At 44.4% G+C, this 27,404-nt stretch overlaps 1 protein-coding gene across 1 annotated transcript in view; it reads left to right on the plus strand.

Annotated features, from left to right (window-relative positions):
- The window catches only part of GPR158 (G protein-coupled receptor 158), a 465,390-nt gene that overhangs the window by 374,618 nt on the left and 63,368 nt on the right, over positions 1-27,404 (plus strand). The gene's annotated exons all lie outside the window — the stretch shown is intronic.

The following is a 27,404-nucleotide window of genomic DNA, read 5'->3' on the forward strand; positions in this document are numbered from 1 at the left end:
GTCCAAAAGTCTTGCTATAAAGTAAGAGAGTCTTAAAAACATCAACATATGAAGCTAGTTCTCACTGTATCGTCCAATTAGGTCTGTATACTTTTTCTACCTCTCCAATCCTCCCTCGGAGGGTTTTACACTCTTTTCCCTGCCTCACCTCAAAAGGGCCGTTTGGATGCTCGATGCTTAAGGGACTCGAATCATGCTCCTTTTCCATATTTTGTGAGCCATTTGGGGAACAGCACAAAATCGGAGAGGGCAGGACCAGAGCTGTAAGATGGATGGAGTAGTTTTCTAGTAAAGTTGTGCTACACTTGAAGATATACATGGAGCGGAATTGCCCTGTCTGGAAGACAAAAATCACATCCTCAGAAGAACCTCCCTGACCCTTTTTTTTTCAGCAATGCATTTTTCAGTTTTCTTAAGACATATTCTAAGAAGGCCCGTGATTGTTCTGCGCCCTTCAAGAAAGCCTATGGAGCTTACCTCTTTGGAATCCCCAAGGTAGACAGTGACTCACCTTCTGAGCTGACCTCTCTGCCTTGAATTCAACTAGTCCAGCACCTGCCCCTAGAGCCAATGTTTTACTGGGCCTTCATTCCTTGAGACCCTCTCAAACCTTCCGCACCTTATCTGTGGCCAGGCACTGATGGCATGGACAGCTTAATGCGCATGCATTTCGTTCAGATGTGGATGTCTGAGCTGGAGCCCTGGTCTCACTGCTGTGTTAAACGTACCCTAATACAAAAACCATGCAAAGAAATTGTAGGGAACTACACCAGCCAAGCTGAAATATGGCAGATGGAAATACAGTAAAACCAACCTCTTAGTATCACTTGTCCTAAGTTAGGGTTCTCAATCTTCCTAATGCCATGTTGTGGTGACCCCCAAACATAAAATTATTGTCGTTGCTACTTCATCACTGTGATTTTGCCACTATTATGAGTCATCATGTAAATATCTGATAAGCAGGATGTATTTTCATGGTTACAAATTGAACATCATGAAAGCAAATGATTCATCACAAAACAATACATAATTCTATATTGTGAAATACTTATTTCTAATTACAAATAAATTAAATTTTGTCTTGAAGCATGGTGTAGCATGAGTAACCATCTTCACGCCAGGTACTAGTATGAGGGCATAGCTTCACGTTGGCAGACCTGCCTGGACACAGAGAAGCGGTGTCTCGGTTCCTAAGACCATCGGAAATAGTATGTGTTTTCTTTTTTTTTTTTTTAGTATGTGTTTTCTGATGGTCTTAGGTGACCCCTGTGAAAGGGTCGTTGGACCCCCCCAAAGGGGTCGCGACCCACAGGTTGAGAACCGCTTCTAGTGATCTTAGCTTTTCTGGAAGAGACCCACTGTGACCATGGCCCTGCATGATCACTGGCGGCGAGGGAAGTGGCCCTTCTGATCTGTCACTTGTTTCTTCCTCTGTTCCGTGTCACGGGCCTTGTGAGTCCCGCTGGGCTTGGCCCTTCTTTCTTTGTTGGCGTTTCCCTTCCTCTGACGAAATGACCAAACGCAGTGTCCACGTTTTTGGTCTCACTTTTCCATCACTTTGAAAAAAATCATAAAGCAGACTGGCTTTTGCTATCTGGCTGCTTCAATGTGACCACCCAAAATTCTTGCATCCTCCATGGCCCCTCGGGGCCATGCATTTACCTCCCCAGCCCTCTCCCTCTAGGGTGTAAGGGAAGAGGTCCAGATGAAGCTATTTGTGCACACTTATTTCTCCTCGAGCCGCTAGGAAGGTGTTCCTCCCCTGAGCCAGAATGGAATGACAACTATAACTTAGCTGAGATACACACACGCTGTTTTGGGAAATGCCGATGAGCTTCTCCAGGAATTAGAAATAATCCAATGCCAGGAAGGAGCCCTGTTGGCATCGTGGGTCACGTATTGAGCTGCTAACCACAAGATGGGCCGGTTAAACCCTGTCTCCTGGGCAGAAATAGGGCATTGTCTGCTCACGAGCAGTATTGGAAACCCAAAAGGACGGCTCTGCTCTGTCCTCTGGGGTCACTGTGACTCAGATTGATGCAGTCGTAGTGTGTTGGTGGGTTTACAATGCCAGGTGGACCTGAGTGTTTGCCGCGCCAGGAATGTTGGGGTCATTCAGACGCACAGAGGACTACACGCTCTATGGTTCCACTTACGTGAGGTTCAAACCATCTCAAAGCGAACTACAGTGGTAAACTGTGTTTTATCCACGTGGAGTCCACAGAACTTAGCACTGATTGGACACGGCGGAGATGCAGACAGCCCATCTGACAGCTCTTTACAGCGTTTGCAGCCAGTGTGCTGATCACCGCGCCTCCCTGCAGCGAGCACCCCACTGATGGCAGCAGAACTCTTCTGCTGAGCCAGCAGCAACCAGCAAAGCTTGGCCGTCTATGAAATGAGCCCGGCTCCTCGGTCGTCCAGATTAACAAGTGGGTACGCAGACACAATAACATGAACAAAACAACAAAATCGCACAGCCTGTGAGATCACGAGGTGTCAAAGGGATCAGGTATAAGGCATCAAAAAAAATCTTACCATAGTGAATGAAGGGGGAAGTGCAGAGTGGAGAACCAAAGCCCATTTGTTGGCCACTGGAGATCCCCTCACAGAGGGGTCCGTCAGGGTGCGACGTAGCACTGATGAAGAAGACAGCTTTCCTCCAGTTCCTAAATGCTTCCTCCCTCCCCCCCTCTCCCCCGCCACTACCATGATCTGAATTCTACCTTGCAAGTCTGGATAGAGCAGAGGTTGTACACTGGTGCAGATAGGAGCTGGAGGCACAGGGAATCCAGGACCACGGGTGTGAGGGCGATACTGGGAGGGTAGAGGGTGAGTGGGTTGGAAAGAGGGAACCGATTACAAGGATCCACATGTGACCTCTCCTCCCTGGAGGAAGGACAACAGAAAAGGGGTGAAGGGAGACAACAGATAGGGCAAGATATGACAAAATAATAATTTATAAATTATCAAGGGCTCGTGGGGGAGGGGGGAGGGGGGAGGGAGGGGAGAAAAGGACTTGATGGAAAGGGCTTAAGTGGAGAGCAAATGGTTTGAAAATGATTAAAGCAAAAAAATGTACAGATGTGCTTTATACAATTGATGTATGTCTATGTATGGATTGTGGTAAGAGTTTTATGAGTCCCTAATAAAATGTTAAAAAAAAAAAACTCCAGCAAAATCACATCAAACCATTTTACTGTGGTAACACTCCTACGAAGATAAGAGTTCTTTACAGGAAGCAAGCCAAGAATCAGCTTCTCTCCTTCGCAATCTCTTTCTCTCTTTTCAGCACCTCTCTCTGCTTCAGTGCCCAGCCTTCTTCAACCCAGAGGTAATTCTTTCTGCTTCCCGGAGGGTGCCTCACGGGATCTTCCCATCTGTCCAGTAGACCATGTCAGACCGTGTCCTGAATATTTCATTCTCTTCTGTTTTCCAACAAAGCCTTTCCATTTTGTCAAGCACGTATTCTGTGCTAAGTTAGTTCTCATCACTCTGTTTCCTGAGTTTGTTTCTATACAGATCTTTGGGAGACATATCTCTGTTAAAAAGCCATTCTAATGGGCAGGATTTCTTGTATCATGATGACTAGTAAGGAAAACATTCCAATAATTTACCCTTCTGCTGGAGCCTATGAAATCATATCATTGATAATCAGCAAGTTTCACCTGCTTTATATAGAGCTTCAAGAAAATATAGTGGCAAATCATATGCATTACATTTTATAAAAGACTTCTTCAAGAACTTTTCTGTGTGACCTAGCCATATTATCAGGCTTCTAAGTTTATTTGAGAACATTGGGATTGCTGACTCCTACTGGCTTTCTAAGGCAGGCTACAACTGCCGCAGAGTGTTCTGAGGCTGCTTATAGGAATAGAAAGCCTCATCTTTCCTGAGAAGCAGCTGGTGGTTTGGATCTGCTGACTTTGCAGTTAGCAACTCAACTGGGGATCACTATGCAACCTGGGCCCCCCAGGACAGGTATAGAGTTATGAAATTTCTGCACGTTTAAGACTGAGAAATTACATGTTACTAGAACATGCGTCCGTATCAGATGGCTTTAGAAGAGTAGCTAATAACGAATGGACGTAGAATTGATGAGCAACTTATGGTATGTTGTTGTCAGGTGCCACTCTGTGTAACAAAACAAAACACTGCCAGTCCTGTGCCGCCCCCGCATTTCTTGTTATATCGAAGAGAGAGGATATCAATATACACTACATTATTGCAGTCTCTATGTTAATCCGTCTCATTGACAGTCTTCCTCTTTTTCACTGGCAGTGATTTACCAAGCATAATGTTCCTTTCTTGGGATTGGGCTCTCCTGATAACACAGCCAAAGTATGTGGGATGAAGTCTCCCCATCCTTGCTTCTAAGGAACATTCTAGTTGTATGTCTTCCAAGACAACTATATTTGTTGTTCCAGTAGTCCAGGGTATTTTCAATATATACTTTTTTGCCAGCACCAGTTATCAAATGCGTCATTGTCTCCAGCCTTCTTCCTTATACATTGTCCAACTTTGACATGCGTAAGAGCAAATCGAAAATACTATGGTCTGGGGCAGGTACACAGTAGCCTTCAAAGTAACATACTTGCTCTTCAACACTTTTTTTCCTTTTTTATTGTCAGGGGAAAATTTTTTGTTTGTTTTTATTCTTTTCTTTCATAGTTATCAATATATATTAATATATACATTTAAGTAAATGTTACGAAAATGTCATGCTCGGTGCTATAGGGTTAAAGTAAACCAAATATAAAATAATATTGTGAGTCTGAGGTGTAAACTGCTCTTTTGTTATTTAATCGTTCTACTAGGGGCTCATGCAACTCATCACAATCCATACATACATCAATTGTGTAAAGCACATTTGTACATTCATTGCCCACATCATTCTCAAAACATTTGCTCTCTACCTAAGCCCCTGGCATCAGTTTCTCATTTTTTCCCCTTCCTCTCCACTCCCCCCTCCCTCATGAACCCCTGATAATTTATAAATTATTATTTTGCCGTACCTTGCACTGTCGGACGTCTCCCTTCACCCACTTTTATGTTATACCTCCCCCAGGGAGGAGGTTATATGTAGATCCTTGTAACCTTTCTAACCCACCCTCCCTCCACCCTCCCAGTATTGCCACTCACACCACTGGTCCTGAAGGTATCATTCACCCTGGATTCCTTGTGTTTACAGTTGCTATCTGTACCAGTATACCTCCTCTGGTCTAGCCAGATTTGTAAGGTAGAATTGGGATCATGATAGTGGGGGTGGGGGAGGAAGCATTTAGGAACTAGAGGAAAGTTATATGTTTCATCGTTGCTACATCACACCCTGAGTGGCTCATCTCCCCGAGAGACCTTTCTGTAAGGGAATGTCCAGTGGTCTACATATGGGCTTTGGGTCTCCACTCTGCACTCCCCATGATATGATTTTTTTGTTCTGATGATGCCTGATACCTGATCCCTTAAACATCTGGTGATTGCACAGGCTGGTGTGCTTCTTCCATGGGGCTTTGTTGCTTCTGAGCTAGATGGCCGCTTGTTTACCTTCAAGCCATTAAGACCCCAGATGCTATGTCTTTTGATAGCCGGGCACCATCAGCTTTCGTCACCACATTTATTTATGCACCCATTTGTTTTCAGTGATCGTACCAGGGGGGTGAGCACACAATGATATGATGTTTTTGTTCTTTGATGCCTGATAACTGATCCCTTCGGCAATTCATTATCACACGGGCTGGTGTGCTTCTTCCATGTGGGCTTTGTAACTTCTAAGCTAGATGGCTCTTCAACACCTTAAAAGAGATGTTGTCACAGAATCCAGGAACAGGAATGGGAGTAGCGATACCAGAAGGTTAGTGAAAAGGTGGGGAGAGGAGGGGAGAAAGGGGGAACTGATCTCAATGATCGACCCATAACCACCATCACCACCCCTCCAGAGGGATATGCAACAGAAACCATGGGGAAGGGAGGCAGCAGTCGGTGTAATATATGGAAATAATTTATCGATGGGTCACAGGGGAGGGAGGGAAAAGAGAGGAGCTGATACCAAGGGCTCAAGAGAAAGTAAATATCTATAGAAGATCATGGCAACATATATACAAATATGCTTGATACAATTGATGTATAGATTGTTATGAGAGTTGTAAGAACCCCAAATAAAATGGTCCTTTAATAAGAATAAATAAATAAAGAGGTGTTGTGTGGCAGATTTTCCCATTGCAATAGGTGGTTTGCTTCTGCGAGAATTGACTGTGGATCAGAGCAAAGTACAATCTTTGGTGTAGTCTCCCTTCTTCTGTTCATGCTGCTATTATTATAAGCAATGTAAATGTTACTTCACAAACCAGAAGCCAAAAGGTGTTTCTAAGTTTGAAACTTAGAATTTTTGACTTACATTTTTGACTATCAAGAAATGAGACATATATTTTTGACTACCAAGAAAACTAGCAAAATTTGAAGATAAAGTCTAGTGATAATAAAATAATTCATATGAGAAATAATGAAGGCCTGAATGAACATAGTAGCAGTAATAGGGATACAACCAAATTTGAAAGACATACATAATGTAAAATTGATCTGGTTTGGTGACTATTTAAATGTGATGAATGAGAAAGATGGGAGCCGACGGTCTGTTCCCGCATCCAGCCAACACATATTACTGGCCCACTCTGTGTTGGGCTCTATGTTAGAACACAATAATGTGTAAATTACAGGTACTGTGTTGATGTTCCCTGTGCTCTCACAATCCAAGTCATATTCCCAAGGAAATCAACATGTGATAAGGGGAGTATAAAGGTCCACAGTGTATGGATTTAATAATGTACTAACTTTCACACAGAACATGAAACCACTTGTGTTCCTGAGAACTAAGCAGAAGGATTCTCCTCAACAGGAGGTGATATTTGACCTGGGTATGGATGAATGAGTCGTATTTGCTAGGTGAAGGTAAAATGCACCTTTCAAAGCAGATGACAGCAAAGGAAGATTTGAGAAAACACAGCAGGGTGAGCTTGGAGGATATTGCAGGAAATGATTGAGACTGACAGGATCAGAATGTAAAGGCCATACCAAGGAGCTAGAATACACAGCACCAGAGTGGACTCTTCTTTTAAAGCATTTGGGGGAAATGGGATATCAGGATAGCAATTTCCTATCTCAAATGGTTCGGGAAAAACAAGCACAACAACACTTTTGAAACAGTTAGTGAAAATTCTCGTAGGCCCAAGGTTGCTCCAAAATATATAATCTAAGTGAAATAGGAAGAGGAAGAAAGCAATCTTCTAAGATAGTGGTGGAGGCAGTGTCAAGGGGGAAGCATGTTCAACCGTGAACTGACCTGGACAACAAATAAGATGACTACGTTGCACTGAGGGCTCACTGGCTGTTGAAAAACGTGAAGACGTAGAAGTGTGTGTTAGACTGGGTTGTGTAGAGGAATGAAAGCAGCGACACTCATAGAAGAAATATAAGTACAATCAATAATGTTATATCAAGACATAGTTGTATATCTAGAAAATATCCCTGTCCAACTTCAGTCCATGGGTCTGATGCTCGCTAGACCCTCTTTAGACCCCAATCACTGGGCTAATGAAGCAGAAAAGTGAAGCAGTAGGCTAAGGCATCATAAGTCAGTGGGTGCAAAGTCACTCGGATCCAAGATTAGTAGAAACATGGAGCCAACAGCGTCCAGGGTCAGGGGCCCACCTGGCCGGTGGAGGCCCACCTGGCTGGTGCTTACCTGGGCGGCAGACCCAGAGTACCAGCAAGCAGAGAGTGCAAAGGGGCAGAGAGAAGAAGTGTATTTCCCATAGTCCTCATAGAAAAGGCCACCCCTAGGAGGCCTCGTTAGGCCGTGATCTGATTGGTAGGTTGGACTCCACCCCTGCAGGGTCACACAGGGTGAAGCTGACAGAAAACCTAACTTCAGAAAGTGCTGTTGTTGTTGCTGCCAGTAGGTGCCACTGGTGGGTCCTGACCCTGTGGACAACAGATTAGAAACAACCTCTCAAGTTGCCATGCTCACAATTGCTGTGCTATTGGGGATGTTAAGGATTTTCTTCCATCCTGCTTTGCGTCCTAAGAATAGGAACAGCAAGTTGTATGGGGGTAAATGCAGCAGACAGGAATGCAGTCTCTGAGAACAATTGAAGATGTGCAATTGAAGTCTACCACACAGTTTGCAAGGAAAGGAACCCAGCAGGAGATGATAGTACCATACAGAGCAGGCACGCACTGTCAAAAGATGAAAGGCTTTGAATAGACCAACTATCAAGGACAAGGACAATGGCCATTGAAACAGGGAGGTAAAGAAGGCAAGGGAAAATACGGTGTGTGTGCTCGAACATGGACTTACGAGCAAGCGATGGTGAGAGAGGGTGAGGGGGACAGGAAGAGAGGGACAGAGAGAGAGATTGCACGACAGTTCTAGGTAACATTATCATCTAGCGTATAGCCATGTTCTTAAGTTATTGAAAAAGACTAGAGGTAATAGATTTAAAGAGCTAGAGGAATCGTGGAATTGGGATGTTTGAAATCCAAAGGATAATGCCGGGGTTGAAGGAAGATGGCAGAAAGCAGGTAAGCCTAAGGACAGAAAAGACCTTAACTTCCGTCAGCTTGTAGAGACAAGAGTGGATCATGGGGTGAGGGCATATTAGATGAATCGTGGGGAATAGCTATGCGCGGTGCTGTTAGGTGCCACTGAGCTGCGTCTTACCCATCACAACTTTCTGTACGACCTACTACGTACTGCCTGGTTCTGCATTGTTCTCACAAGCATTGCCATGGCTTAGCCCATTCTTGCACCACTGTGTCGATGTATTCTGTCTAGGGACGTCTTCCTTTGCACTGGTCATCTCCCTGACCGAGCATAGTGTCCTCCTACTTGGGGACTGGCCCCTCCTGAGAGCAAAGTCTGACCCTCCGTGCTTTGGAGGAGCACATTCTAGCTTTACTTGTCAGGACAGATCTGTTTGTTCTCCGGCAAGGTGAGGGTATATTTAATTTCATTCACCAACCCCATTACTCAAACGCCTTGATGCCTTTTCCGTGTTCATTTTGTCAGGCCCACCTTGGGTCAGGGTTTGTCTTTAAAGTGACATCTTTGCTTTTTAATGCTTGAAAGCGATCTTTTGTACCTGCCACACGTTATTTGATTTCCTGACCTGCTGCTTCCAGGGAGTTCATTATACATTCAAGGAAAAAGGATCTTTGACAACTGCCTTGAAATCTCTCTTCTGTGTGAGGTTGCTTCTGGGCCCACCTTTTAAAATTTTAATTCTTTCTGTTGGAATGCAGTCCACATTAGAGGTTGTAGTCTTTGATCTTCATCAGACAGTGCTCCGAGCCCTCTTCAGTTTCAGCAAGTACGGCAGCAGCATCTGCATATTTCAGGTCGTTCATAAGTCTTCCTCCGATGCTGTCACATTCTTCAAATCATCCAGCTTCTAGGATTACTTACTCCGTGTCTATATTGATAGATATGGTGAAGGTATACACGACGAATGTCCACCTTTTCTGATCTCAAACCATATACTTTGCCTTTCTTCTATTCCAGCATCTGCCTCTTGGTCTGTGTACGGGTTTCACAAGAGCAGCGTGAAGTGTTTTAGGATTTCCATTCCTCCCAGTGTTATCCGTAATTTATATTCCACAGACTGTCTTTGCACAATTAATAAAACACAGATGACCATCTTTCCTGTGTTCTCATCGTTCCCCTAAGATCCGTCTGGCATCAGTACTGATATCCCTGATCCCATCTCCTCTGAGTGGAAATGCCGGGGCTCCTACGCTGTGCTCCATGGATGACCCATGCCGGAATAGTAGTGTAAAGAAAAGGCTGGCTTGTCAGGCTGGCGCACGAGGGATGCCATTGCCCAGGAATAGCAGGCTCTACTTAAGGAGAACTGCTTCACTATTTTGTGGGTATTATGTTCTTGACCTTAGAAAAGCGTTCGCCTCTAGTCATCCTATTTAAGTTGTTTCTCTTCGTTATTTCCCTCCTTTCTGAAAATGGTGTACGTCAGCGCTTTTCCTGTGAACTCTGCTGCCCTTTCTTTCTTTCTGTCTTGAGGTCTAGGCTTCTCCAGACTCTCGTTTCTCTGACATCGTTCTCATCGTTCTCTTTCCTCCTGATGCCGCTGCGTCGATACTATACGCAGCACCCTCCTCTCTGCTCTCTGAGCTCTAAGACAGAACATTCCCTTTAGATCCAGTGTTAGAGCCAGACGTTTGCGGTGGAAAATTTTTTCCTGCATTTTTTGTAACCTAAAGCCAATTTGACTGAAGGACATAAACCAAGCCGTACATTTTTACTTTTCTTCGCTCCCTCGTCAACACCCAAGCCACCTCCCAGAGAAAGTCTAAGAGTTTCTGGAGTGTGCATGTAGACATTCATATTGATACACATACAAAGAATAACATTAAGATAGCCCTGCGACCTTCTTTTCAATTAAGGATTTATATTAAAGAGGCTTTCATAACAGCAGAATCAGATAGATTCAATTACTCTACATCCTATGGTCCTGCAGGATATAGATGCAGACTAAATTGTAGCATTGAACCTGTCCCTTGAGGGTGAAGAATGTTGTAGCTACATAATCTGTTGTCAAGTTGAGACTTAAGAGTGGAGGGTAGAGACTAGCCTGTCAATCAGGTTTCAGCTTGATGACCTCATTTGGAGGCATTAAGGAGATAAATAGCTCTCTGGAGGTGGGCCACACAGTCTCTCCCTGTGAGACATTTCTACGGACAAGACACATGGAGCTATGCTAGAGCCCTGGAGCTGCAGGAGCCACGTGGAGACCCCTGGAAGCACTTAGATGTCTCTACTGCCACTGGATCCACAAGACTTTCTACCCAATGTCCTGTGATCTTCCTCCGCATTTGGCATTATTGTATGTGTTGCATGAGTCTGAAGAGGACTTTATAGATTGGTATCGGACACATGGCCTCATAACTTACTTATGGACTTGATCTGGACTGGGCTGTTTTCTCAATATTCAATTGCTCTTGTCTAGAAAGCTCTTTCTCGTACACATGAGTGTTTGTGAATTTGTTTCTCTAGTCCACCTAGACTAACGCACTGTAGTAATAATTATACAATGCTCCTTGACGTGATTGAACTACCAACTGTTATGATATATGTAAGAGCTCTCAATTAAGTGATTTTTTAAAAAGAACAAAGAAAATGATTTAGACACATATGATTACCCAGGAATGCATCCTTAAAACATGACTGAACCTTGAAAATATTCTAAGTACAATAATCACGTATAGAAAGAGACTCTATGATCTAGCGCAGACAAAGCTGGAAGACAGGAAGCAGCTCAGGGCTTGCTAAGATGAGGGGCTAGGGAGTCAGGAGTCAATACTCAATAGGCACAGACTTTATCTCTGTCTGGGGTGATAAAAAAAGCTTTAGGAACACACAGTGATTGCACAATCTTGTAATGTTACTCATTTTCTGGTGGCACCATCCAATAGAGGTTGGACTACTAATCCAAAGGCTGGCAGTTCAAACTCACCAGCTGCTGCTCGCTGGAGAAAGACGAGTCTTTGCTCCTCCCATAAAGCTTTCCTGAAGTATCTGAAGCCCTGTACCAGGTTGCCTTCTGTTTTATGGGGGCCTGCTTGGTTTGGTTTTTATGCACTTAAAATGGCTAAAATGACAATTTCGGGTTTGTTATGGCATACCACAAATTTTAAAAGTTGAATTGTAACCTCCCGTTAGCTACATCGATGATACAGAAAGATCTAGGCATCCTATGCTGTCAAGCTCCACTTGCTATCTCTTGCCCAGGTCACCAGCCTTGGCTACTCACAGGATGGTCCATGGCCAGCAGGACCACCATTTCCTGGGAACTTGTCAGAATGCAGACTCTGAGGCAGAGGGTCTTCAAACTTTTTAAACAGGAGCCAGTTCACTGTTCTTCAGACAGTTGGAGAGCCAGACTATAGTTTAAAAAAAACCCAATGAACAAATTCCCATGCACACTGGATGAGTTGGCTGCTAAGCAGGACAGGCAGCGGCAGCAAAAACACCGGGCGGGCCACATAAAAGTCCTCATTGGGCCACATGTGGCCCGTTGGCCATAGTTTGAGGACCCCAGCTAGTCTGGGGCCTCATTCCAAGTCTGCTGGAACTCAGTGTGCTCGTTAACAAGCTCTCTAAATGATTGGGTTACATATGAACATAGAGAAGCACGGTGCCAAGCCAGCTGTATGGTGAAAACCTATGTGTGCCGGGCCCTCCAGCAACTCTGCTGACAAATGACCTTCTGATCAAGTTTGCGAAGAAACTGGAGGAAGATGTTTATAGGATTCACCTGTGGGTAATTGTACATGGGCTTTCCAGGACTACCATCTTGCTATGTTTAAAATGAGCCCTCTGAGAAGCAGCAGGAGAGAGCGCATTACCAGCAAGAGCCAGGGGAGAAGCATGTCCTTTGAACCCAAGATCCCTGGGCAATGAACCCTTTGTAGCCAGAATATAGCTATCATATTGACCAAGCGGGAACAGGCATGGAGGCTGAGCATGGAACAGAGTGATGGCCATCCCAACTGTGGAGCAAGTAAAGCGGAGTACTTTTGTTCCAGAGACTGGATTGCAGAGGGGGGTACCTCTAGGCACTTAATTGGGGACACTGTCCTTGCTGACCCACAGAGGTGGAGCTGAAGGCCTTGGGGTGAGGTTTCCTGGAGTGGGGTGCCTCCAGGCACTGCATTCAGGAAGTAGGGCTTGCTGATTCACGGGGTGCAGCTGAGAGCCTTTGGCTGAGACTTACTAGAGAGGGTGCTTCTGAACACTGACTTCAAGGACCCGGTTTACTGACCTACTGACATTCAGCTGAATGCCTTCACGTTGAGGCTTCCAGCAAAGTGTTGCACCCCTTGGGCCAGGTGTTGGCCGATTGGAAAGAGCTTTGCAGCATGCCCTGATGAATGGCTCAACCTTAAGCATTCTCCCTGGCATTACAATACGTTAACCTCCTCAGTAAGCCTTTCCGCTATGAATCTTGTCCGAGTCGCGGGTCGCCATTGCAATGGATATTGAAGCCCACCGAAGTAAAGTAGATGGCTTTAATTAGACCACACGACCTGAGTATCTAATTCTAAACAAAGAGAATCACCATTAACATGATTAACTTTGTGGTGTGAACATATATGTGTAAATACATATGTAGAAGATACATATGTGTGCAGAGACCTATGTAGTATGTGTGTATGCATAAGTATCATTTCAATATCAACTATTAGTTAATACACATTTGCATTTTGCAGTAAAAGTTCTCAACTGGAGCCTAACAGTAATTTATGCCCATTTTGGATGGCCTCAATAGTTTACTAATAATCGATAACCAAAAGTTAACTATCAAACTTTGGCCACAGTGTTCACCAATCTTCTCCCGAGTGGGTAATTTCTCTTCATAGTGTATGCGATGTACTCATGAGAGGATCACAGAGGAAACAGGAAGCAGAACTGTGCCTTCAGATGGCTACCTTGGTTTTGCCCTTTTTTTGGGGGGGCGGTGATTATACAGAACATAATTTTAGGATTGGCCTATTAAGAAGATAAACCATTCAATATCTTTTCCCAGTGGCATGCTTTATATGTATAACTTCTTTATGCCTTGTTTTCTGGAACAAATCAAGAAAGGTTAATTAAGTGTAGTGAGGAGGGCATACATATACTTTATTGTTATGTGTGTGTATTCATAGGTGCAGACAAATAGTAAGCACATATCGTATCACATTGTATAGTCCATGTACATGTTATGCCCTGCTCGTGTTTCAGGTCACATCAGTCTCCAAGGCATTCCTCTATCATGTTCCTTAATATCCAGTGCATTCTGACGCATGGTCGCACCGTGCTACAGGATAACACACTCCCTCGTCCTGTGCTCTCCTCAAAGCCCCCGTTGTATTTGACACACAATTTTTGCAGATACTGTGACAATCCATCTCCTTGTTGAACTTCTAATTCACTGAGGGAGTTCTGAGGGTGCAGTGGTAATACGTTGGCACAATGACCTTTTTCAAGGACTGGGCTCTCCTGCTAACTTATTCAAAGAACATGGGATGGAGTCTGCCAAGGTCGGTTCTATGAAGGATTCTGGCTGCCCTTCTTCCGCGACAGATGTGCTCGTTCTCTGGCAGTGCCCAGGACTTTCACTCTTGTTCGACAAGACCAACATTCCAAGGCATCCATTCTTCTTCCAGCTCCCTTATTCATTGCTCCACATCCACGTGCACATGGGGTCATTAAAAATACCATTACCCAGGCCAGGCACACTTTAATCTTCAAAACGACAGCCTTGCTCTTCATCACTTTAAATGATTAAGTACAATACGTATACTCTATCATCAGTTATAACCCATCATTTATTTTGACCAAAGTATTGTTGCTTTTGAACAGGTAATCTGAGAGGTGGTATGAGTGTAAGACATGAAAGCCTTTGGTTCTATGTTCAGTGGGTTTGCGGTGGTTGTAGGTGCCATTGAGTTGACTCCCACTTAAGAACAACCAGAATTTAAAAAAAGACCAACCAGAATCACACACTGGCCTGGCCTGCACCGTCATCGCAATTATCTTCTGTTTGAGCCCCTTCTTGCAGCCACTCCATCAATCCCTAGTATCCAGGGCCGCCTTCTTCGCCACTGTACCTGTACTTTACCAAGCACGATGTGATTCTCCGGACACTCGTCTCTCTCAATAGTTTGCCCACAGAACATGAGATGAAGCTTCACCATCCTTGCTGTAAGGAGCCTTCTGGCTGTGCGTCTTCCCAGACAGATGTGTTTGTTCTTCTGGCCATCCACGGTACTTTAGATTCAACATTCTTCCCAGCACCACACTTCAAATGCGCTCAAATGAGTTGTCTCTACTCGTTCTTATTCAGTGTCTAGGTTTCACATGCTATCAGGCAATTGAAAATACCATGTGTTGGGCCAAGTTCACTTTTATCCTCAAAATAATAGCCTTGCTTTTCCATGCTTTAAATAGGTTTTGTGGAGCAGATTTACCCTAAAAATAACCAGATTTAACCCTACAGAAGAATGGAAATTCCAGAATACTACACTGCGCTCATGGGGAACTTGTGCACGGATCAAGAGGCAGTTGTGGGAACAGAACAATGCAATACTGCATGATTTAAAATCAGAAAAGGTTTGTGTTAGGGTTCTATCCCCTCACCATATTTATTCAATCTATATGCTGAGCAAATCATCAGAGAAACTATTAAACGAAGAAGAATGTGGTGTCAGGATTGGAGGAAGGCTCACTAACAACCTGTGATATGCAATGGATACAACCTTGCTTGCTGAAAGTGAGGAGGACTGGAAGCACATGTTGATGGAGATTACGGCCATTAATATGCATTACAACTCAACATAAAGAAACCAGAAAAATCCTCGCCATCGAGCCAATAGGCAACATCACGATAAAAGGGGAAAAGCAGGACGTTGTCAAGAATTTCAGTGTGCGTGCGTCCGCAACCAGTGCTCACGGAGCAGCAGGCAAGAGGTCAGATATCATGGAGGTTAACTGTCTGTCTTGACCACCGAGTTTGTCCTTGAACAGGAAGGAGCTGTGTATTTAAATTGATGCTTCTATTTTGTGCTTTTTGAAAAGCCCACTGTGCTTGTTGCGTGCTTGTGGTTCTCTTTTCTTCTAGCAGTGTTCACCATCCAACCAAGCAGAGGTCAAAGCAGACTTCTTACAAATTACACAATGAAGTGGGTGTACAAATCTGTGCAGAGTTGGGTGTACATGTGGGATGTGTTTGGATTACTATCTCTATACAGCAAGCCCTGTAAAGTAAAAACAAACCAAAAATCCGACCACACTGGTTAGAGCTTCCTGCCAATAAGATCCGTTGATTTGGTTTTAATAACCATCTGGGGAAAAAATTCCATTGGTTAAAATTCATGTCCTTACAAAGTTTATAGGAGTGTGTTGACTAAAGGTCTTCACTCTGAAACCGTATGCTCAAAGAAAAAAAGCAAAAAAATCCCTAGGAAAATTATAGCAAGTGGATTGCTAAGAGGCAATATTAAGATAAAGCAAAATTACTGGTTTAATGTGATGTCCGTCTCCTGCTAAACATTTTTCCCGCACCACAACAATCTCCCCAACAATCTCTTCATTTGGTGTCTTCTTTCAGAACACCTGTAATTTATACCCTATTTGCTATTATCTAGCAATTAAAAATTTAAAATCCATGCTGTTTAGACCTTAGACTACTTAATGAACAGATCCATATATAGATCCCTGCTTCCCATGTATTAAATGAAATACCTTCATAGCTATCATTAGTATTGGAAAGGGAATAGGTATAATTTTCCATACATATATTTACTTTGGAAATAGGTCTAGAATGTATCTTTCAATAAAGGGTTTATACAGGTATTAGTTTAAAAACTGTTTTGGTAGCCATGCAGAGATTAGCTAACCTCATTAAATTTACCCCTTCTTTAAACTGGGAATCATAAAGTATATCTCAAATCATAAATACATGCAATGTTTTTAGGGTAGTAATGAGCGTAGATGCTGGTGCAGTTGAGTATTGTCAAGTTGGTTGTCTCTGTCTCATAGAAACCTGATGTATAAACAGAAAGAAAAGTTGCATCTTGTGCCATATTCACCCCCCTTGGTACTTTTGAGCCCATTGTTGCGGACTCTGTCAATCCGTCTTCCTCATCTTTCACTAACCCTCTATTGGATGGAGCAAATGTTCTTCTCCAGCACTTGTTTCCTCCTGAAAACAAGTCCAAAGCGAAAGAAGCAAAGCCTCACTGTCCTCATACCTTGGTGCCTTAGCTTGGGGTGGGGTTAGCTTCCATTGGGTTGGTGCATAAAAATGACAGCTAGTGGATTGGTCATCTTTCACTAAAAGTTCCGTGGATTAACTTGTCTTCATCCTTTCATCTCCTCTTCTCCTGTTGGTGCTAGGGATATAGGCATGGGCAAGATAGGCCTCCCTCGGCCACAGAACCTCCAGTCAAATCAAGAGGAGAGCTGCAGTGTGCCTGGTGCTGGGATACAAGGGGACTGGGCTTAGCCGCAGGGAAACTTTCCTCAGGAAAGGGTGACTTGGGCTGAGGCCAGAAGAATGGACAGGAGGCAGCCCAGAGCCAGGGAGGCACGCAGTGGGTTGCAGGAGAAATACCGGTCAAAAGGAACAGCGTTTGCAAGCACTGGAGGCGTTACGTGGACGGAAAGTAACCATGTCACATTGAAACAGACTTAGACCACAGGGAAGAAGCACACAAGCCTAAGTGAACACGAGGCATTGAAGGGATCAGGTAGCAGACACCAAAGAACAAAAACCATCATTGTGTGATCACCTTCCTCACATAAACGCTGAAGACGAATGTGTGCATAAGTAAGTGTGGTGAAGAAGGCTGATGGTGCCTGGCTATTGAGAGATACAGCGTCTGGGGACTTAAAGGTTTGAAAGTGAACAAGCGGCCATTTAGCCCAGAAGCAGCAAAGCCCACATGGAAACAGCACACCAACATGTGTGATCATGAAGGGCCGTAGGGGCCAGGTTTCAAGCAACAAAGGCAGGGGGGGGGGGAATCATATCATCCTGAACGAGGGGAGCATGTTATGGTGACCCAATGCCCATCTGTAGACAGCTAGACATCCCTTCCAGAGGGTTAGAGGGGAGGAGATGAGTCACTCAGGGTTCAATGTAGCAATAATGAAACTCACAACCTTCCTCTAGTTCTTAAATGCTTCCTCCCCCCAATTATCATGCTCCCAATTCTACCTTGCAAACCTTGTTAAACCAGAGGATGCACAGTGGTACAGTTGGGATCTGGAAACACAGGGAATCTAGGACAGATGAACCCCTCAGGACCAATGGTGAAAGTGGCGATGCCAGGAGGGAAGCGAGTGTAGAAAGGGGGAGCCGATCTTGGGGATCTACATATAACCTCTTCTCTGGGAGATGGGCAACAGGAAAGTGGGTGAAGGGAGACACTGGGCAGTATAAGATAAGATAAAATAATAATTTATAAATTATTAAGGGTTCATGAGGGAGGGGAGGAGAGGGAAAAAATGAAAATGAGCTGATTCCAGGAACCCAAGCGGAAGGCGAATTTTGAGAATGATGAGGGCAATGAATGTATAAGGATGCTTTACTCAATTGATGTATGTATGGATTGTGATAAGAGTTATATTATCCCCAATAAGATGATTAAAAAAAAAAAGAAAACAGACTTAGATTGTTGTAAGGGCTAGTCAGCCAAAGCCAAATTCCCTGTCGTCAAGCAGATTCTGACTCACAGTGTCCCTATAGGACAGGGTTGCGCTGCTCCTTTGGCTTCTGAGACCGTAACTGTTTTTGCCCATAGGGCAGCGGATGGTTTAGAACTGCTGACCTTGGGTTTAGCGGGCCAACTCATGAACACTGTACCATCAGGGCGTCTGAAGCCTAATTCACCATTTTAGATATTTTTCCCTCTTCCCCTTAAATTTACTGAGCGCTATTCAAGGTTTTAACCAGGCCATGGGGCACAGGGACATTACGCTAGCTGCCACCTGGGGCACGGGATGAAGGGAGAAAGGTGGGTAGGGTAACAGTGGCAAAGGAAACGGTTTGCTGGGCGGGGGGATGGATACACAGGCTGGCTCAGGTCCTTTCCCTCCCCCAGCCCCACCGCCCTTCCACCCGATGCCGGAGCACAGTGTCCACACGAAGAACCTGAATGGCCTGCTCAGTGCTGGGGAAAGAACCCGAGTCCTGCACCTGTTACTCAGAGCTTGCCGTGATCCGCCCCGTCTCTGTTGTAACGCGGTCGTCTCCATTGTCTCTTTAGTCTTCCCAGCTGGAAGGATACAATTTACCCACATCACGTCTGCGCGCTGAATACCATCCGCCTGTCTCTTTCTGGTCCCCACACCCCCCTGCTCCTCCGTGGCATCATAGCTCTAAGCCACCCCAGGCGTGTGGACGCCAAGTCCTTTCCCGCTGAATCCGGAGTAGCATGCAGGACACAGCACACCGGCGGCCTTCCTCTCCCTGGCGAGGTGGGCCGTTAACACACGCACTCAGAAGCCAAACTGCCTGAGTTCAGATCCTGCTCTGGCGTTTTCTACCTTTGTGATTAAATATGGCACCTGAATCCGCGGCGCCTCTGTTTCCCCTTCTGTAAAATAAGATTTAGTTATCTTTTACAGTTACCATCGACTCGCGCCCCCCCCCCCACGAGTGTAAGTGGTCACCCCATCAGTTTCAAGAGTGGCCTTGCTTTTCCAAAAGTAGCTTGCTCACAAGCAACGGGGGAGTGTGCCTGCCTGGTGCCCATGACCATTGATCGCCTTCTGACTTGCGCATCTTAAAAACCACTTTGAGCGCAGAGGCCTCACCTGGCTGGGGTCAGTTTCTCATGATAGAAGGAGACAGAGAAGAACATTGGTTGTTGCCACATAACGTTTGTTAACCCCCCCCTCCGCCCCCCAAGTCACAAGCACTCCCAACGACAGTGCTTAGGGAACCTTACTGGAAAATTCAGATTCAGAGGTGGTGGGGACATGTCTATATCAGGGAAGACCATTAAATTTCTGTTGGTGGGTGAACTGGGGGGTGGGGGTGGCGAGAGGGCACCTACCATTGGAAAAAAAAATGCTTAACCTTACTTATAAAGACCCAACGGGACAATAAGCCCATTATCACATTCCAAATTGGACACTTTGACCTAGTTTCTATCCAGCCCTTGGTGAACCACGTGTGTGCTCTAGACAACTGGGGCTTTAGGCCCTGTCCTTTTGAGGTTCACATCCTTTATGGGCCACAGCAGAAGGATCCAATATGGAAACTCCATTAAGAAAACACCATTAAGTTCCATGAAGGCTTAACCTCCTCTGGAGCAGAAAGGAACTGCCAGGCTCCTTTGGGCTCAAGGCTGAAATGCCTGAGGTGAGAATGAGCAAGTGCCCGCTATCTCAAGGTTATAGAATTTACATTTGTTGGGGTTAGCTTCACAGCTTTGCTTTGGGGTGCCCAGTGAAGGGTGGCCAGGGACTACTACATATTTACTATTTTCATTCTCTCATTGCGTGTTTATGGCATGTTAGTCTCTCGGGCATGGATCTGCCTTTGTGAATGGGTGCTATAGAAAGGTTTGCCCTGTCTCCAACCTTTGTGTAGTGTCCACTCGCTGACTGTTTTCATCTCCACAAGTCAGCAACGTATACATTGTGGTCTAAAAAGCTGTCTTTACATGTATAATTTCCTCTTCCCAGCAATGTTTTGCATTCTGTACCATTGACTAAATTATGATACTATCAGAATTACCTGGTGGCCCATGGTAGGGTCCTCAAACTAAGGCCCGTGGGCCACATGTGGCCCGTCGAGGATATTGATCCAGGCCATCGGGTGTTTTTGCCCTCTTTGTTTTTTTACTTCAAGATAAGATATGTGCAGTGTGCATAGGAATGTGTTCATAGTTTTTTTTTTAGATTATAGACTGGCCCTCTAATGGGTCTGAGGGCCAGTAAACTGGCCCCCTGTTTAAAAGGTTTGAGGACTCCTGTCCCATGGGGATGAGTTATAATGTTCTCCAGTAAAATGATAACGACATCTCTAAAGTGAACCAGGGATATATATAAACCATAGATCAACGAATGGATTCTGAGCTCACACTTAACCATCACCATAATCTAAGCATAATTAGTTCTTAGGACAGGGACCTGATTGATACTCATGTTCATGAAGAGATCTCTGAAGCTGTGAGTGCTAGAGCAAAGTGTGGCGAGAAATCACAGGGTGCCCTCCTATCAGAAAGAAGAGTGTCTGGGGCCTTAAAGTCTTGTCTTCAAACAAGCAGCCATCTAAGTGGTTTCAGCTTAATGCACAAGGAAGAAGCCCAGCAGCAGGCGTGATCCCAGGATTTTAACTAAATTCAAAGTATCAAACAGCACTGGAGCTGAAATTGTGAACATTCAGTTGGCAGAAGGCTGTGGATAATCGTGGAAGCCGAAAATCCGTTTGCAGCAGCCCCGCATGGATGCAGCCTCCAGGGAATTCCATCTAACCATCGTCTACAAACATGCAAACAGCCCTGTCGTCAGAGAGCTTTGTACATGGGTAACGGTGATGTTGTTGTGACACTGTAACATTTGATCTCCCTTTTGACCCATTTTAACTTCTAGCTTTTAATATTTTTATGCTTTTTTTCCCTATTGAGGCTTTTTCTTTTTTATTTTGTCATTGTTGTAGATTTTTTTCTGTCTTAGTTTTTCATGTTTTCTGTAGATGAGATCCAGGATAGGTAAATCTATAGAGATAGCAACTGGATTAATAATTTCCTCTAGGCATGGCAGGGGAGTTTTGGGGGAAATGGGGAACCATCAATAAGTACAAGAAAGAAAAAAAATCTAAATTTGCTTGTGGTGGTGTGTTAGTCCAGGGAGACTGGAGAAACAAATTCATAGACACTCATGTGTGTAGGAAGAGCTTTACATACAAGAACAATTGAACATTGAGAAACATCCCAGGCCAGTCCTGATCAAGTCCATAAATCCAATATTGGCCCATTTGTCCAATGCCAATCTATGAAGTCCTCTTCATACTCATGAAACCCATGCAATGATGCTGAACGCAGGAGGATCACAGGCTGGTGGGTGCAAGGCCTTGTGGATCCAGTGGTGGTGGAAGTATCTCAGTGCTGGCAGGGGCCTCCATGTGGTTCCTCCAGGGCACAGGGTCTATCAACTTAGTGCCATGTGTCTTGGTAGTAGAGTGTGTCTCAGGGACTAAGCAGAGACAGAGAGTCTCTACCACCTCCAAGGAGGAAATACAGGCATTCCCAGAATCCCCAGGAGAAGGCCATGCCCACACAGAGGCCTCATTGTGACCGGATTGACAGACTAGACTCCACCTCTTCGCTCTTACTCCTCTCAAGTCCCAAAGTGACACCAGATGTTGTAACCACAGTAATGATTGCATAACTCTTGCAAATATGATCAAATAATTAATTTATAATAGGTGAATTATATGTTAATAAAACTTTTTTTTTTAACCACTAAGCCTTTTCCGCTGGGGTGCTTCTGGGTAAACACAAACTTCCAACATTTTGCTTAGTAGCCAAACGCATGAACTAATTGTACCAACTAGGCACTCTAAAATACAAGTAGCTGCTCGATAGTCTCCTGAGGCGTAAATGAGCAAATGAACGAATAGCATCTAATATATCGTGGTTGTTGAGAGGTTCCGTCGAGTCAGCTCCTCTCACAGCAACTTTCTGTAGACGACCAGATTGTGCTTTTAGTCAGAGTCCTTGGAGCTTTCGGTGCCCTTAACCAGCCCTGCGATTCAGATGCGCCCTCCTCCCACCGCTTCCGCAGGCTCTGCGCTGTCACGTGCATTCGAGACAATGGAAAAGACCGGGTCCTGACAGGCACACGCTCGTCCTCAAAGCGATAGTTTTGCTCTTTAATATTTTAAAGCAGTCTTGTGCTGCTTTTCCTAGTGCAATGCATCACTTGATTTTTTGACTGCTGCATCTATGCGCGTTGATTATGAATCCGGGTAAAATAAAATCCTTGACAACTTTAATCTTTTCTTCATTTATCAGAATGCCGACTATTTGGTGGAGTTGTAAGGAATTGTGTCGTCTTTACAGGGTGCCATCATGGCTGTAGAAAGACTTACCTCCTGAAGTCAGAATCCTCTTGACTCTCAGCAAGCGAGGTGACATCCTCTGCGTTTGGAAGGTGGTGAATAAGCCTTCTTCCGATCCTGCTGTCACGTCTTCTTCCTATGGACCAGCTTCTCAGAGGATGTGCTGACCAGAGGCAATTAACACGTGCCATGAGAGGCCACAGGCAGGATGCACACCTTTTCTGACGTTAAGCCACGGAGTAGCCTCTTGTTCTTTTCAATGGCCGCCTCCTGGTTTATGCGCAGGTTCTGTTTTACTACAGATGTAGTTAATGTGATCCCTGTGGATTCCACAGGGATCACTACCATTGATGTTGCTGAAACGTGTATTTACAACGAAGAGGATAAAATTATTGCAATCCCGTTTCATTTCTACAACAGCACTATCGTCCATCTGCTAGTTCTGCTTTGTTGCCAATATTCAAATATCAATCACTACAAATTATTCAGGCATCTTAATTGCATGTTTGATCAATATCAGATGAAGAAGTTGGTAGAATTCTTAACTATCTTTATCTTAGACTTTAGTGTTTGGTACGTGTTTAAATTTGAGTAGTTTATTATCTGGTCTACCTTATAGGAGTATAGATAATATCCTATCACAAGCTGCATTGTACTTCAAGAAAATTCTTGAAATGCTCTTTTTTGATGACCTACTCATGAACGCCTAGTATATCAATCTTTATAGATTCCATTTCCTTTTTGACACTTCCAATTCCCCTACTACAGGAAACCACATAGATAACAAAGTGGCCTGTACCCTAACCCCAGAGGTCCCCGAGTGTATCGGAGGAGTAACCTAACAGCAGTGCTCAGGGCAGGTAAAGGGAAGGGCTGTCCTCAGAGCCCAGAGAGCAACAGCCCAGCTCTGCTCCTATGGATAAAGCTACTGGCTCCACAGCACCCAGCCCCATGCTTGTACGAGGTCACTTTAAGTAGCACTATTATGGCAAGAGAAAGTGGGCAACAAGATTAATTAGGAGAATGTGATAGGGCCTCACCTCCAACTCACAAGAGTGACGGCCTCCCTCCACCCCAGAAACCCAGCCTGCCAGACTGCTTAATAGGGATTCATCCGTATCCACCCTCTTCCCATTCTCTGCTTCCCATATGGCCCAATACACAGCTGGTTTATGTTTTACAGGTTCCAAATCCCCTATTGCTTTGGATATAGTAAATAAATTTTAACTGTGTAAATCAATAAATTTTCATCACAATTAATGAACATTAACATGAAATCAAGTAGTTCGTTATTATGAATATAATATTTTATTTATTAAATCAGCAAACCTAGGTCACTGAGAAATTACTTATTATGCATGTATTTTATGTGCAAAACATTGTTTACGGCATAAACAGAGCAGCATATCTTCTCCAGTTTTTCATTTGACCCAAAGAGACACCTATATAAGAGAGAGTAAAAGAAGCACACAGAACACACACACACACACTGCAGAGAATTCAAGCAGAGTGCCTAGGGATCAGAAAAGATCCTATTGAAACGATAAGATGTGTTATTACACTGCGGTGATGGCAGTATCGTCGGAAGAAAGAAAGTCCGTTGTTGCCGTGCATTGCTCTGATGTTGATGCCAACTGAAGGTGACTCCATGAATTACAAAGTAGAATAGCTCCAGAGGCTGTGATCTTTCTGGAAGCAGGTGACCAGACATTTCTTCCGCAGAATTACTGAGTAAGTTCAAATGGCCAACTTCTCAGGGAGCAGCCAGGTGCCAGCTGTTTGCACCCCCAGGGACATATCTGTTTAACTGTGTTCACAAACCCCATTATAAAGTTATTGTATTTAAACTTCAAAATGGCCCCAAGCGAAAGTATTACTGCTCTATTTTACAAATTGGGAAAGGGAAGCTCAGCAAGTTAAGGTTGAGGTCAAAGGCATCCTGAATCAAAACAGAGTCAGGAATGGTGCCCAAGGAAACCCAAAGCCTTCACGTCTTACCACCACCCTGCCTGGCTCCAGACATCCCAGAAGGGGAGGTCCCATCACTGGGGAATGGGCTGTTTCTAGGAAGATGTTGCATGTGGTCAGTCAAATTTTGCTTTCTATTACTGTTTAAACTTACATCCCATCCATACCTAAAGGAAAAAAGGCCATCCTTTATTTCTGACCAACTCGTGTATTGTAATTTTAAAAGTTTAAAGTTATTACTAATGATCAAATAGGTCAAGAGTCATTATTTCTTTAAAATTAAACCACGAAGTATGCAAACTTCTATATTATCATTTTTACACTTTTGCTTATTCAAGTGAGTTGGCTGTGTTATTTACAACTGCAACAACTTAGGGTTGGCAACTTTAAGAAACCATTGTACAAAAAAACTACCTAAGGTAAGTTCTAGTAGGAATATTTGTGACAGTGGTTAAAACATCTGGCTACTAAGCAATAACCTACCAGCTACGTTTAGGGGGAAGATGTGGTGTTCTGCGTAAGAATAGACGCCCGGCCTTTGAGACCCAATGGCCCACTTCTACTCCGTCCTCTCGGGTCATAATGAGTCAGCATCAAGTTACGCCTCGGTCTCCTTTCTACTCTGCCATGCTTTCTCGGCCATCAGAAGCCAGTTATTTTCTGTCGGTTTTTCAATTTGGTCTCCTGCCCCTAAATGTTTCCTTCTCTCTTGAGCTCAAATTCCTCAGCAAACAGTAGAGCTCGCTTTGTTGCCCTCCTGATTACCGCCGAGCTCTTGTGCGCAAGAAATAAGTCCAACACAGAAGTAAGTTAATAGAATTTTAACTTGTTTTGTGAAAATAGATTTTTTAAGGTTGGTTTTTTTTTTAATATCAGATTTTGGCTTTACCCAAGCAATTTTCTCTGAAAGGAACCTTTGGTTACATATCTTTGGCATTGAACAAACAAACACACACACACACACAAGAAAGAGCCCAAACTATTGCTGTTGAGTTGATCCAGACTCATAGTACCTCAATAAGACAGAGAACTCTCCCTGAGGATTTCCAAGACTTTAACCTTTACAGAAGGAACCCCAGTGGCGTAGTGGGTAAGCATTGGGCTGCTAAGTGTCAGGTCAACAGTTCGAAACCACCAGCCACTCTGCGGGAGAAAGATGGTGTTTCCTCCTCCCGTAGACTGACCGTCTCAGAAACTCACAGGGGACAGTTCTACCCTGCCGTATAGTCCTGCGCTGTCGTTTTCCCGTCTCTTGAATTCAGTGACATTTCACAGCAACTCGAATATGCTTAGCCAATGATAAAATCAAAGAAAGTACACATGTGAAAGACATTGGGAATAACACTGGAAATAATATTGGAAAATGTCTTGAGTTTAGGACCACACACCCCAGTCTTTTCATTTCGGTCCACACTACGCTTTTAACTTAACTTCATTTCTCCTTGACATTTTGCTCCCCTGATCTTTTTCCTACTCTTTGAGGATTTGGGCCTGATAACAGAGTCAATGCTTCAGTATGTTTAGTAAAAATATTTGTGGAGTCCCGAGTAGACACATACACTAGGACATTCTCTGCATTACTGGAGAGAAATACCCCGTTTGTAAGGTAGCAGCCAGAACCTGTTGGTGTCTACATCACGTTACCATTGTGACTGATGTTTCTCTATGTGCTCATCTCTGGCTGGAAACCCCAAGTAGCGCCCAGTCTTTTGGCCACGGATGGATGTTCGACCGTGATGACCTAGCTTTGAGGAAAATCAGTGCATGCAAGGAGTCCATCCGCTGCTGCAGCAGCCTGGAAGTCTGTGCTCCACAACTGCGACCACTCTTTCAAACGACACAGGGTTCCTTCAGCCGGGACGCTGCAAGTCTTAGTCCTCAAGTGTTTGATCGAAATCAGGGAAGCACGTGAGGAGTGTCACCGTTCCTTGCACATAGCTTTGAGTCCTCCTCCCAGGATGTAATCCCTGGTTCACTGATGGCTGCTCTGATCCTGAACAGGTGCTTGAACTGGACCGTGTATCCAGTTTGCCTTCTGGAATGCACTTTCTTGTTGAGGTGTTTCTCTTCAGAGCTAGCCTGTGAGGCCTTTGACGGTGGTGACTCGGTCTCTGGTTTTTGCATCCCTCACATTTAGCACAAAGTTTGGCCCACGGTAAACTTTAAAGTTTCCTTCATGTGCGGGGTGATTAAGGCAATCCCTAAGTTAAGTCGTGACTGTGGAGTAGTAGATGATTTGTGGGTGAAGTACAAGGTAATCTTGCCAAGGCTGTTTTTGACCGGAGAAGTGTATTGGTGGGAACGGGCAAGGCTTGAGGCGGAACTGGCAGTCGACCTGGTCTGCATGGGCCAAGTGGGAAGTACAGAGAGGTGCGTCTGGAAATAACAAAGAATAAGACACAGTTGCTAGAAACTCCTAAAAATGGGATTTAAAGAACTTATTGATAGGCTTAATCTCTGGTTCTCCATTTGGGAAATGCCTAATTTAAACAAATACCATTTCGTGTCAACTGGAAGATATGAAAGTCTAGGGGTGGAGTCCAGTCTGTCAATCAGGTCACAGCCTGATGGAGCCTCCTTGTGGGCGTGGCCTTCTCATAAAGGGGGTCCTGGGAACCTCCCCGCTTTCTCTCTGCCTTCACCGTCCTGTTGATGCATCACGCTGAGACCTGTGGGAGTCCTGGTGTTGCTTCCACAGCCATTGGATCCACAAAACTTTGCACCCACCGGCCTGGGATCTTCCTGCGTTCTGCATCATGGCATTTGGCTGCGAGAGTCTGAAGAGGGATTTATGGACTAGTATCA

The sequence above is a fragment of the Tenrec ecaudatus genome, chromosome 6 (assembly GCF_050624435.1).
Source record: "Tenrec ecaudatus isolate mTenEca1 chromosome 6, mTenEca1.hap1, whole genome shotgun sequence".
In the NCBI taxonomy this organism is placed as follows: Eukaryota; Metazoa; Chordata; class Mammalia; order Afrosoricida; family Tenrecidae; genus Tenrec; species Tenrec ecaudatus.